The 13,584-nt window shown below is 30.8% G+C and overlaps 1 protein-coding gene across 3 annotated transcripts in view; it reads right to left on the minus strand.

Annotated features, from left to right (window-relative positions):
* Nucleotides 1-13,584, minus strand: part of PlexA (plexin A) — a 519,944-nt gene that overhangs the window by 413,695 nt on the left and 92,665 nt on the right. The window contains exon 3 of one of the 3 annotated variants that reach the window (XM_072546049.1): nt 10,347-10,373. The exons of the other annotated variants lie outside the window; for them this stretch is intronic. The gene's annotated coding sequence lies outside the window, so the exon portion shown is untranslated. The remainder of the gene's footprint in view (nt 1-10,346; nt 10,374-13,584) is intronic. 3 annotated transcript variants of the gene reach the window in all.

Raw genomic sequence — 13,584 nt, forward strand, 5'->3', positions numbered from 1 at the left:
AAAACTCTGGGAAATTTTGTAGAAAGCCAATTATTAATGTCTATTGTTACACGAAAACAAAATTGAGAAAGCTGAAAGTCAATTGATGCGGTGGCTAGAATAAGGGCTTATAGGCCCATCTTCTGGAGATCACAGAATTGAACTCTTTATGTTGTTCTCTATCAGTCTACCAATTTTTACTACGATATTACGATTTTTTTTACGTTGGTACAACACTTTTTTAAGTGAAGTGTTGACAAAGCTGAGAAAGATTTGTGCCATTGGAAAGAAAACGTGGCAAAATCTAAGAGACAGAGTGGACACGAGAATGTGTCAAAATTTACGCGAAAAACTGTACAGAGTAAGGTATTTTCTGTTGTCCGTAAGTGTTCTGAAGAAAATGTTTTGCAAAAATAACTTCGCAAGATCAAAAGCGTTTCTTTGACTATTTTTATGATAATGGTTCAAAAAAGAACAAGACACTCTTCTAGCAGGTTGTCTGGCATTAGGGGAGCCTCCAGAAAGGTATAGAAAGACGGAAAATCCCAAAATTAGCAGACAGTATCACTGAAAATACAAGCTTAAACCTTCTGGTTGTGATGTGCCCGTGTGACGTTTCTTTTTTGTTGATTTATATCAAGTAGGAGTGAAGCTTGTAAGAATATTACAGAAAAAAATTGTTGAGAAAACTCCACTTGATGAAAAACGTGGAAAACAAGGACACCAATAAAAAAATTCAGAAGAAGTTTATTCTATGGCTTTAGAACATTTAAAATCTATTCCACATAAACCTTAGAGTCATTACACACCTAGAAAAACAAACAGATTGTAATTCAACAACCCAGACCTAACTATTAAGAACATTTTTGAGCAGTTTCAAAAGTTGTTTAAAGACTACTGGGAATAATCTTACCATGAAATACAAGAACTATTTAAAGTTTTTCAGAGAAACTAATTTTACGTTCAAAAAACCGAAAATTGAAACATGTGATTACAATCTCCATAAAAAGAGACTCGAGGCATATTGCGAAATGTGTTCTCCAGAAGAAGGACTTATGTAAACTTGTTTTAATACTCTTCATTTGAAAAGAAAAAAAGGACATATTTTATAAAGGTGTTCTCTATTATTTTATTAATGGATCGAAAATTCTTTAAACTAAAACACTTCAACAATGCAAGTGTTGGTTCGCCTTAGGCATGGATATTAAATCTTTGAATACTTGTTTCTCATAATATACTTTTAGCAGATAGGCCCTTTTTCTAGCTTCCGCCTCAATTTTGAGTACTCGGGAATTTGAGTGGTTTTTGAAGGACTAAACGATCATTGGTTCAAGAAAAGAGAGTGGAAGGAGAATTTTGATTTTTGATGAATTGCAGGAAGCCGAGAAGGTTATCTGTTCCTGACTGTGGAAAAAAGAACATACAATCCTGACAAGTGAACTGGTGCCGGCAGTTTTAAATGGTGTAAAAGTAATTTGTGAATAAAAGTTTAAAAAGTGGTAAAAGAATTTGGCAATGCATTATTATGAGCTTTGTTTGTTTATCTTCAATTACTGCATTTTTCACTTGTAGGTCCAACACCGTAATCCTTCCCTACTTCTCATTTTCTTTTTGTTGTCGAGGAACTTATAAGCTACTTTTTAAATACTTTTTCTTTGTAGCAAGTAAACTTTAAATACTGTTTATCTGAGTGATTTATCCTAAATTCTTTGCCTTTTTCCATCGACTAAGTATTCGAATTGTTCTAACTGTATCGTATCGTCTACTCGGATCTGTAATTTTTCATTTACTATTATAGCCTATTATCGATGTAGATCCTCGAGCACTTCATGTGTATTTATGCATATCTGCTCCCTCTATGCAATGTATTCGTATTATTACACCTTAATTGTTTGCCCATTAGTTGTCATATATCATCCATAGAGTTTTAGTTTCGTTAGCTTTATTTTTAAAAATTTTAATTGGAATTGCGATTGTGTTCTTAAAGGCTTGTAATGTTTCATTAGAATCTATATTTGTAATAAGCACGTTTTCGTTTATAATAACTCTTAGCGTTAGTTCGATGCCAAGGACATTAACAGACATTGAATTTTATTACTCCTAGATTGTGCTCTGATCCGCTTCCAAATATGTTGTTCCCCATTTTATGCAATATTTGAGACTAATGTATGGTAAACATTTTTAAGTTGTTCCTCTAAAACGCTTAATAACCTTTACTTATTTCCTTACAATTATCTCTCAATAAAGCCACATTATTCGTTGATTACTGTTATCATTTTCAAAAAATACTTACTATTATCCAACTTTTGGCAATTAAACGTCGAATATGTACACGTTTATTCTAAAATTAAAATGTATATGAGATCTTTTGTGGAAATCAAACAGATTTACAGCTCGTACTCGATTTTTCGTCGAAGTGACAATGGTTGAGAAATTATTGTTTTACAAAACAATAGGAAACTGAGTTACAGGCAGTTCGAGTTATTCAAATATTGAATGATTTTTGTACAGGAAAATGTACAATGGCATAAGCATGTGTGAATGGACATAGATAGTAGCTGAGCGGTGACTGGAAAATTTGGCATCTCCACATTTGATCTGAATTTACAAGAACAAAGAGGTCGTGTTGTATTTATATTACGATTTTCTCACTTTTTAATAAACAAAAAATTGTTACTACAGAAATACTTCTTTGAGAAACATTCGTGTTTACACTATTGTAAATATTTTCACCGATATATTTTAATTGCTTTTTAAAAGATAAAAGTACAAGTAAAGTTTGTTTAGCAGTAAATGGTTGACTTCAATTAGTATCGACTATAAACATCCTGGGTAAACCGATAATAGTATAAAAGGTCCGGTTTCAGATAAAATTTAAATATGTTTCCTGGTAAAATTTGTCAATCTTCATTTCTTAATGTTGTTTTATTGCGTACAATCCAAACTCATTATAATTTCATTAATACAGATAAGGCTTATATTGACGAAACTGTACTGATAAGAGGATTTTTCGAATTCGATGGTAGTGCGCGACGGGTTTGCTAATCACCTTTTAAGTGGTTTTCAGGTATTTATATAATAAGTTTATGGAACTGAACACCAACCAGTATTTAAATACGAGTTCTTGATCAAGTTTGCTTGTCTTTATGTATCACGGGAAGTGTTAAGTAGTATTATTCATTTTATTCATTACGTTTTCTATCATTATGTGGCGTCCGTGGGATAATAATAATGGGGCTTCTTCTAGTGTTCCGGTAAAGAAGAAACATTTATCTGTGGATGCAAAGCAAATTGTAAAAACTATATACAGTATCTTACTTAAAAGAGGACTTGACACAACTTCCGCTACGAGTGGTATATGTGATTTGACGAAAATACCTCTGACCACAGTAAAAATAATTACATCAAATCCCATAGAAACAAGAAAAAAACGTAAAGATTCCAGTTCCACCAAATGTATAGACGAAGCCGATAAGGACTTGATACGTCGAAAAGTCTATACCATGTACCAAGAGCAACGCATACCTACATTAAGAGCTCTGAAGCAACGGCCCAATGTTGACGAAATCCAAATAAGCTGTAGCCTCGCCAGCTTTGAAATTTTGAAAAGTATGGGCTTTCGATATCGTATAATTGACAAAAGACAAATAATTATGGAAACTCATAGATTACAAAAATGGCGTTATGAGTATATAACTTCGATAAGTAAATTCCGTTCTGAAAATCGTCCGATAATTTACCTCGACGAGACATGGTTTGGCACACATTCAACGCGACCTAAAGGATTTGCCGATTCTTCCGGTAAATGTAAGATAAAAGCTCCTTCAAATAAAGGGAAAATAATAACGATTTTACATGCTGGATCAGAAAATGGTTGGGTTCCAAATGCGCTGTGGCTTTCTGCAAAGAATATTAAAGACTCCTGCGTCGACTACCATGAAGATACAACGGCAGAACTTTTTGAAGAATGGTTCAAAAATAATCTTATGACAAAAATTCCTCAGAATAGCGTGATAGTAATGGACAATGCAAGCTGTCACAGTCGCCAACTAAGTAAGGCTCCAAACTCGAATAATACTAAATCGGAAATTCAAAGTTACATGGAGACGAATGATATGTATTTTGAAGAATGTTACACCAAACACGAGCTTTTAGAAGTTTTAAAGGCATTTTCTATAAAAAAATATATAAATATATATATATATATATATATATATATATATATATATATATATATTGAAAAAGTTGTATTTTATTAATTTTATTTTTTATTTATAATAAATGTTGTAATTTTTAAAATCTGTGGTTCGTTGTTTAATTTAATATATACCTCAGCTAGCTCAATTATGTGTTCTAAGCAATCTGTCACTGTGTGACGTCGACTCTGTAGTCTCCTGGTAGAGTTCAAAAAGAAATTAAACCAAAATTTACTTTAGACCTTTGATAAATTAACCCAAATGAAGCACGTTATTTATTAATATTGAACAAATTTAATATAAACAATAAAATTCGTCTGCAACTTGGGTTGCCTTTAAAAATTTACAAAAATAGGAATCGTATAAATCTTAATGTGGTTTAGAGTCGTGACAATAAAAATTTATTACAAAATGTGGAGACTCTATACAAGTACCTAAAAACTAAATAAATATTGCAACTTTATAAAGTGTTTAAATGAACTATAAAGAAAAGAAAATGAACACTTTATTCCGCTGACTTTTAACTTGCATTCAAATATAATCAAAATTTCAAATGATCCCCAAAATTATTATCCAACCTTACTTTAAAACAGTTCTGATTTATTTAAAGAAAACTAACTACTCGCAAAATAATTGGTGAAACTGGAATATCAATCCTCTCTTCGGAAGTTAAGGTACGTACTATTCTATTTTTAATTTAATGATCATTAATATTTTCAATTTTTTTTAAGGCCTATCGCAATTATGTTAATTCATGAATTTTAATTTTCTCAATTTAAATGACATTTCTGTACTCCAATAATAATTTATAAGTTAAATTGTTTCTCTTACTCTCTGGAACAAATTCTGGTTATCTCTGCTGTGGAAACTGTGGAAAAACTAAAATTCTCTTTAGACGAGTTAAAAAAACACTCCCGACCTATTCCACAATTTCAGGACTCTCCTTTCAAAATTTCTTGTCGGCCTCCTCAAAATCTATTATTCGTTGCTAACAGCAACCAACGTTCTTTTTTCTTTTCGTCTTCTATTTTTTTTTTAAACCATAAAACTGTCCTGTTCTGACACATTTGTCAATCCACATTAATTTCTCATAATCACTTTAATCACATCTAATTTGGGAATTTATAAAAAAAAATGTTCAGATATAAAACTTATTCTATTACAATGCTAATACAATTTATTCTTTTCATCTCCACATCATTGTAATTTCTTATTTAACAAAACCCCTATTAATTTAGCTCCCATAGACTTGCTTGACAGTTTATTTTCTGACGTTTTCAAAATTTCTATGTTTAAATATTTTTTAAGAATTCTTCTTTTTTTGTTCTTCTTAAGTAGACGATTCACCTATACACTAGGCAACTATACTATTCAGAAATTATTAACACTATACCAGGTAAGTCAAAATTAATTTATTTAACAATTTACTAATCTTTTTCTCTCTTTTATTTCAGAGTCGAACCCACATTGTGATGGCTTCATGAAATTCATGAACAACAAACTCATATAAAAATCCATTTAAGTTGTATCCTTTTTAACATATTGAAATCATTTCAATATATATATATATATATATATATATATATATATATATATATATATATATATATATATATATATATATATATATATACGAAGCTTTTTTCTAACTATTTTTAAAGGTATAAAATAAAAAGTATTATTTATTTCATCTAATGGACCCCAACACGACCATTTTAATAGTTTATTTTGGTAGAATTTACATCCGAACTGTAATTCGCAAGGGTCTCCTAAGACCACTTATTTTTGTTTGGAAATATCTATTTAATTATTTACTAAAAATACCGTCTGTTAGCAGACGCAGCGGAGATATCGATTTTCGTAACTTTTCAGGAGAGCTGGCAATTTACTTTTGCTTATTACTGCACATTCCCTTTATTTCCTCAAATACCGTAAATTCCACATATTTTGGTTCGAGACGACAACAGAAATGGCAAAATATTTCACAAATTTAGTCTGTGTTTGATGTACAAGACTGTCTGTTTAGAAATGTTTGCAAACTGATGTGTAAATTTAAACTCACATTACGATTTTCTTAAAACAGAAATACAGACAAAAAAATTGGTACAAACAATAGGACGAAAACGCTAGTCACTGATGCCAGAGGAAGTTTGAACGCCATGAAAACTAGAAATCAATCGCAGACCGAAAGGTCAGATAAAAAAGAGATTTAGTTAGTTAGACATACAGATTTCATTAGCCCTCGAGCTACTTGTGGCTATGCTAAGAGTGAACTTATCTATTAAGAGAGTCCATCGAGATTCCATTATCTAGCTTCTTGTGAGACAAAGATGGTCCAAAAACAAACAAATAAAGCAAGCGATAAAGAGGAACAACGCAGCCTCATCAATCCAGAAACTATGGAACTGAATCATATTATACTTAAGTACATGAAAATAACCTACTGAAAAGTGGTCAGGAAAACAGGTATTTACTTGTTGAATATAGGCCTCGACCCCAAAGACTGGTGTGCAGAAATGTCAAAAAATTAAAAGGCTAATGCAGTAGTTTTAATTTTAATGTTAATTTAAATTTCACAATGAATCTGCTGCTTTGACTAGAATACGCTGGTGTCTGATAGGCCTATGATGGAGCAGTACAACAAGGGATAAGTACTTGCGGCTCGATGATACTACTCCATAGATCCCTACCGGAACGGCGTGACGCCTTATATACCGGTATATACAGGGTGGAAACAGCTTATGGAATAAAATTATTTATGTCCTTGTTTTAAAAAATTATAAAAAAACACTGAGACCCTCGACTTTTAAATATAAATGTGCGCTTTTTAAACATGAATTTAAATGTACAGGGTGATTCATGCCAACCTAGCATAGTCCGTAAGCTTTATTTTTAATAGAACATCCTGTATATTTTTATATTTTTCAAAGCTCCTTAACAACTTGACCTAAACGAACTATATAATGCTGGGTCTATTATGAATATGGGGTGAAATTTTGAAATTCTAAAATGTGGAAACCACATATGGGATAAAATTGTCTGTGTCCTTATTTTAGAAAATTGTTAAAAACGCTGGGACACGTTAACATTTGAAATTAATAAATAATCACACTTTAAAATATTTTTTTTAATTTAGCTACATACAGACATCAATTTTCTAAACTAAGTATCAATATATTAAGTTTTGTATTTAATTTCTTTTATTATTCATAATAGACCCTACACAATATAGTTTGTTAAAACCAGGTTGTTAAGGAGATTTTAAATACATAAACATATACATGGTGTTCCATTAAAAATAAACATGATGGACTATTCCAAATTTGTTTGAATCACCCTATACATTTAAATTTAGGTTTAAAAAGCACACATTTGACGTGTACCAGTTTTTTTACCATTTAGATCGTGAAACAACGTAATAGAGTGAAGTTTGTTCTGTTGTGGAACTAAGCGGGCAACAGCAATTTTCTTTAGTGCTACTACTGCGTCTGCTGGTGAAAACCATCCCCTGGTCTTTTTTTTTACTATTATTAACAACAATTTGTTTAAAAGAATTGATTATCTAGTAAGCAGCCACAGCTGTTTCTTTAATCTGATATGTTTAAATAATTTTATTTTATTAAGTATTCATGTAAAAATAACAGTCCCCTGCCATTTCATAGCACAGGAGACTGGACTTATTTTTACATGAATACTTAATGAAATAAAATTATTTAAACATATCTGATTAAAGAAACAACTGTGGCTACATACTAGATAATCAATTATTGTAAACAAATTTTAGTTATTAAAACTCTGGAAACAATCAAAAAAAGCTCACCAGTTTAAGTAAAAGCTTATTTTTTTTTTTGTTTTTTATATTTTATTATGACTGACTTTGGTGTCATAAAATTACGAGTCTTAAAAATACTGTCAAATTAAACTTAACAAAAATAATTGTTTTTGTCCATAAAAACATTCCCCTAAATGGCTACAAACATGCATTGTTACTGCTTAAAATTGTCCATAACTAAAACCAAGAGAAAATTGTGTGGGTTTTTACAGATATATATTTAATTTATTATTGCCCTTCATTTTATTAACAAACATTTTCAACATTTAATAAAATTTGCATACGGACAGTTTTGTATAGAAAATTTCCATTATCATATGACATAGAATTAATTTTGGATTAGATTTAGAATTAAGTTTGGAAAATGAAATAAGTTTTGGACATAGAATGTTTAATAAGAGTTTAATGAGATATAATAATATTAACCCCCCAACAAAAACTTTCATCTCTTGTCCTGAACATTGCATCTATAAATTGTCTCCTAAGACAAGTATTTTTACAGCAGAACTATTTGCCATCAATAAGGCCCTAACCTATATTCTAGAAAAAAAACGTCCCAAATCTCTTATAATATCTGATTCACTTAGTTGTCTGACATCAATTTCTCAGATTTATCCCTCTCATCCAACATTGCAGCAGATTAAGTTAATTTTATACCGTATATACCAAAACAATTTGACAGTAGAGTTCCTCTGGGTACCGTCACACGTTGGAATAGATGGTAACGAAAAGGCAGATAGTCTAGCTAGGTCCGCAGTAACCAATACAACCGCAACAGTGGAAAATCTAACGGTGCATTTGGATTTAAAACCTTACTTAAAATCAAAATTGTACGATGTTTGGCAAAACCAATGGAATAGAAGCACCACTAAATTGATAGAAATAAAATCTTCCGTCCTTCCATGGAACTCCCGGCCTTCAAAGCGACAACATCAAGTCCTATTAACACGTCTCAGATTAGGACACACTTCTACTACACATGAATACTTGTTGAAGAAAGAAGAGGAACCAGTGTGTTTTGTTTATGAATGTAAAGTGACAGTGAAGCACATTTTGATTGAGTGTCCAATATACTCAGTGGAAAGACTATATCATCATTTTCCAAAAACATTAAAAGAACTTTTAGGAGAATCTAAATACGTAGCTGACTTGATAGAATTCTTGAAAACTATAAACCTTTTCAATAAAATTTAATACAATACATTAATAATTAAAATATATATTGTATACATTATTATGTAATTGATATTTTGTATATGCCTATGTATGTCTTTATCACTTTTGTATTTTTCTTATGCTAATAACCCTAAGTGGTTGAAAAAAAAAAAAAAAAAAAAAAAAAAAAAAAAAAAAAAAAAAAAAAAAAAAAAAAAAAAAATCTCTTGTCCTATCAATCAAAGACAAAATTCCAAATGAACAACAAGGAGTTTATGAAATACCTTGTGCAGACTGCTCCCGATCTTATATAGGCCAAACAAATCGTAGAATTCAATAGGATTTATGAATATTCCAGTTCTGTTCGCAATTCCGATTCAATTTCAGCTCTAGGTCAACACCATCTTCATACAGGTCACAAAACTGATTTTTAAAACTCCAGAACCATAGCCCCCACCCGCTTCTATAAACCGAGAATTATCGGAAGATCCAAATAAATTGAAAAAATTAAAAAAATTGTCTCCATAAAAGAGATGACGGCGTCCGGTTACCTTCGACATCGAGACCTCTCATAAAGAAAATATCGTCCACTCAACCCCCCAATGAACATCCTTCCGTCAGAAATATTCGCGCCAACCCCCGCGCCAAACCCCTCGCCGACCTCCACCCAAACTACGTCACCATCGACGGTATAAATGAACCGTCCGCTGTTCCCAGTAGCAGTAATGCATTGATTACTGATCAGTGTAGAAGTGTCTGGGCGCTCGGGAGACTGAGACCTCGGAAGCCCTGGAGAAGACATCAGAGAGGATGTCGAAAGCTCAGCGCAGTGATAATCGATGCGGATTAACAACCCGGAAGCCTGTTAATAATATTAATTCTTGTAATAGTATTAATCTTAGGTTTAGTATATATATATATATATATATATATATATATATATATATATATATAATTCAAGTTAAACAAGACTTTAATCCTCATAAAATCCCCATAAACACGTTTTAACGTAATCAAATGAAAAAGGAAACTTCCACATACTCATACTTTATAGACGTACAATATACACCTACGATAAGTATCCTATTATAGTAAGAATGTTGTTTTTAAGTATTATCTACTATGCAGTTAGCGAATAAGTCGGTATGTAAAAGGAATTGTAAAAGTTGTAAAGGTAAACTTACGAATTCGTCACTTGGTTTTCTGCTTACCTGTAACAAAAATGTATTTATTATACACCAGAACACATAATTAATTTTTATTCATAGCACACATTAGGTTTAATGTTATACAAACATTAACACAAAAGTTAAAAATTGTTAACATAAATGAAAAGATTAATTATCGGGCAAAGAACAATGTGAATAGAATTTAAAGCGTGGATCACTTGCCAAGTTTTCATGAAATTGGTTAATAACGCAATTAAAAATCAATATTTTAGACTTATTGATGACTCGACAGTCCCGTAATAAGAACACAGGTGAGTCAAAAGATCGAAAACTATTCTATAATAGAAAAATTTTGTTGAGTGTAATAGACATATGCTACACCAGTATGGAAAAACATAAAAATACCAAAGAAAACTAAATCCAATACAAAAGACACCGGTCTTAAAGGTAACGTGTACATACAGAAAGTTAGAAAGAATGTATTGTAACGTGTTTTAATAAAACGAGCGGTTCTAATTTATTTAAGATTATTTGAGGAGCATACATGAAAAAACCGATAAATCAATTTTTTGAATTTTTTAACCTGAATATGGATTCATATCAATTTAGTAGCCCTCTCTGTTTCTAGAATATAAAATTCCAACAAAAACCGATATTTTCCCTTTAAAATGATGTACAAAGTTGACCAGTTCGAGCAAATGCCGATAAATCCAAATTTCAAACATAACCCGATATATCTTTAAATAATTAATTCGCCATCTATGATGTAAATCCATAATATAGTGCGTAATTATAGCAGGTTTCTTTATGCTGTCTCGGGCTTCGTTTTATAGTAGTAGCATAAACAAAGAAGTATACTTTTTTTCCTATGATAGTAGTTTGTAAATTAAAAACGAGAAGACTGTGTTACCATAATCACGTTGTCGGAATTAAGGGGGAAAGGATTAAGAGGTTATGTTATGTTGTTTATGAATTACGTATTAAGCAGTTGTTTAACATAATTGTATTAAGTTTTAACAAGGGAAGCAAGTGTGTTGGAAATTAGTATAGGAAATAAGAAAAAAAAAAAGAAAAGTGAGACCAAGAGGCAGAAATTGCAAAAGCAAAGGTAACAGGTAAAAAATAAATTAAGATGTTCGTTACCTACCCATTTTTTGTTTTATATATCGTGATAGCGATCCTCATACTATGAAGCTCTGCGCTAGTCTACAGTACCGCCTACTGTTCCACTTTTTTCTGATTATAACGCCATGTATCCAAAATTCGAAAAAAAATGTTCCTTATCAAAGTTATTCAGTTTTTATGAGGAATCCAAATCTGCAATAAAAAAAATGGAAGTTCCCATTTAAGATTTTAAAGTTGCCCCCTCCTTGCTCTAGGGGCTGTGGTTGAGGAGTCGTGTTTGGTGTTATTCGATAGATTTTTGAAAAATATTAGACACGTGTTTTTCAATTTTTCGATCCGATGCTTGAGCGTAGGCGCAAAATTTCGGGCCAATGCTTTTTAAATGCATTCATTTTTTTCGACTCCTAAAAAAACTAATATGTATTTTTGATAAATTTAAACGCAGAATGAAAGAATACATTATTACTGAGGGCCGAAAGTCCCTGAAAACTTCTGTAATGTTTATTTTAATAAGTTACAGGGGTGAAAAAAGAAGAGAAAATTTAGTGTGATTTTTAATTTCAAATATCTCATTCAAAAAAACTTTTTGTTTATTCTAAGGAACTTTCGGCCCTCGCTAATAATGTAATCTTTCATTCTGCGTTTAAATTTTTCAAAAATATTGGTTAGTTTTCTCATGATTCGAAAAAATGATTGCATTTAAAAAGCATTGACCCGAAGTTTTGCGCCTATGCTCTTAATTCGCGAAATATTCGACCGTCCCGCTTCTTTTATCACACCCTGTATAATATTGTAGGAATATTTCGGTGTTACCTGTTCTCTATTTTACGATGGATTTAAAATTTCATTCTAGGCAGGAGAAAAAAGAACAAGAGGTGGTTCACATTTCAAAGATTATTATTGATCCCTCTCATTGTGCTGATACTTGACCTTTTTTGTCATTTTGCTACACATTAATCCTTTTTATTTATATACTACTGGTATTTGTGCTGCGGGTTTGTTTAAAACTATTTATTTACGTATTTATTTATTTATATAGTACCTATTAAATATTCATTTTCAGTTTTCAGATCATTTATTATTTTTTTTAAATATTTTATCAAGTGCCTTTCAAAAAAAAATGTTTCTACTGTAAAATAATAAATCCGAAATATTAACATCGAAATTCCTGTTTTAAAACATGAAATTTCGAACAATTCATTTAACAAACACGGTAATATATTCAACTTGTCACTATTTTTTATTTTTCCGTGATAACTGGAGAGAATTTTCATCTCAATTTACAAAATATTTAATAGGTATAATTATGGTTATAATACGCTATATATTATATCGAAAATGTATTACTAAAAGAAAGGAATGTGATGTTAATAAATAATTTTTTTAAAACTAAATTTTTACTCAAACCCTACAATTGACAGATTGAATTATTATGATTTTAAAATATTCTAAGATTAACACTGACGTTACTCATTAATTTTTAGATTATTAATTATCTCTACACACATAACTTGTGTGTAGAGGTAAACGGATTTACCATAACAACATATAACGTCCCCAAATAATATCACTTTCTTTCCAGCATCAGGGATATCACTGCTTTATTCCCAGTTATTGAGGTAATTTTTCAATTTACAATTACATTTTATTTTTGTTGAGTTGAAACCACTGTATGCTAATTTAAATATTGCTCTTCCATTCAGTGTAAGTTGCTATTATATTAATTTATTTTGTATCATTTCTTTTGATCTAACATGCTTTTGATATTTGATAATTCCTTTTTTTAATGCCTTTCTAGTTACTCTTTAAGTTCTTTGGTAGGTAATATCTTTTATTGAAATCATTGTTTAGATTATAATTTTAACTTTAATTTTATTAGCCAGATTTAAGAGTAAATTTTATCACGTTTGTAGTTTTCTGCAGTGTCTTTTCTGTGTGTTTTAGTACTGCCAGGATATCAGAAAGATTTTTAATCACAGCTGTAATCATTATAATACTGGAACACTGTTACACCTAACATCCATTTTAACCAGTAGACACCGAACCACCCACCTTAAATCCAGTGGACATAAGAGGGTATAACAGAACAAAGATTCCTATTTTATTTTATTTTATTGTGCATTAGAAT

This window comes from Diabrotica undecimpunctata, chromosome 10 (genome assembly GCF_040954645.1).
Source record: "Diabrotica undecimpunctata isolate CICGRU chromosome 10, icDiaUnde3, whole genome shotgun sequence".
Classification (NCBI taxonomy): Eukaryota; Metazoa; Arthropoda; class Insecta; order Coleoptera; family Chrysomelidae; genus Diabrotica; species Diabrotica undecimpunctata.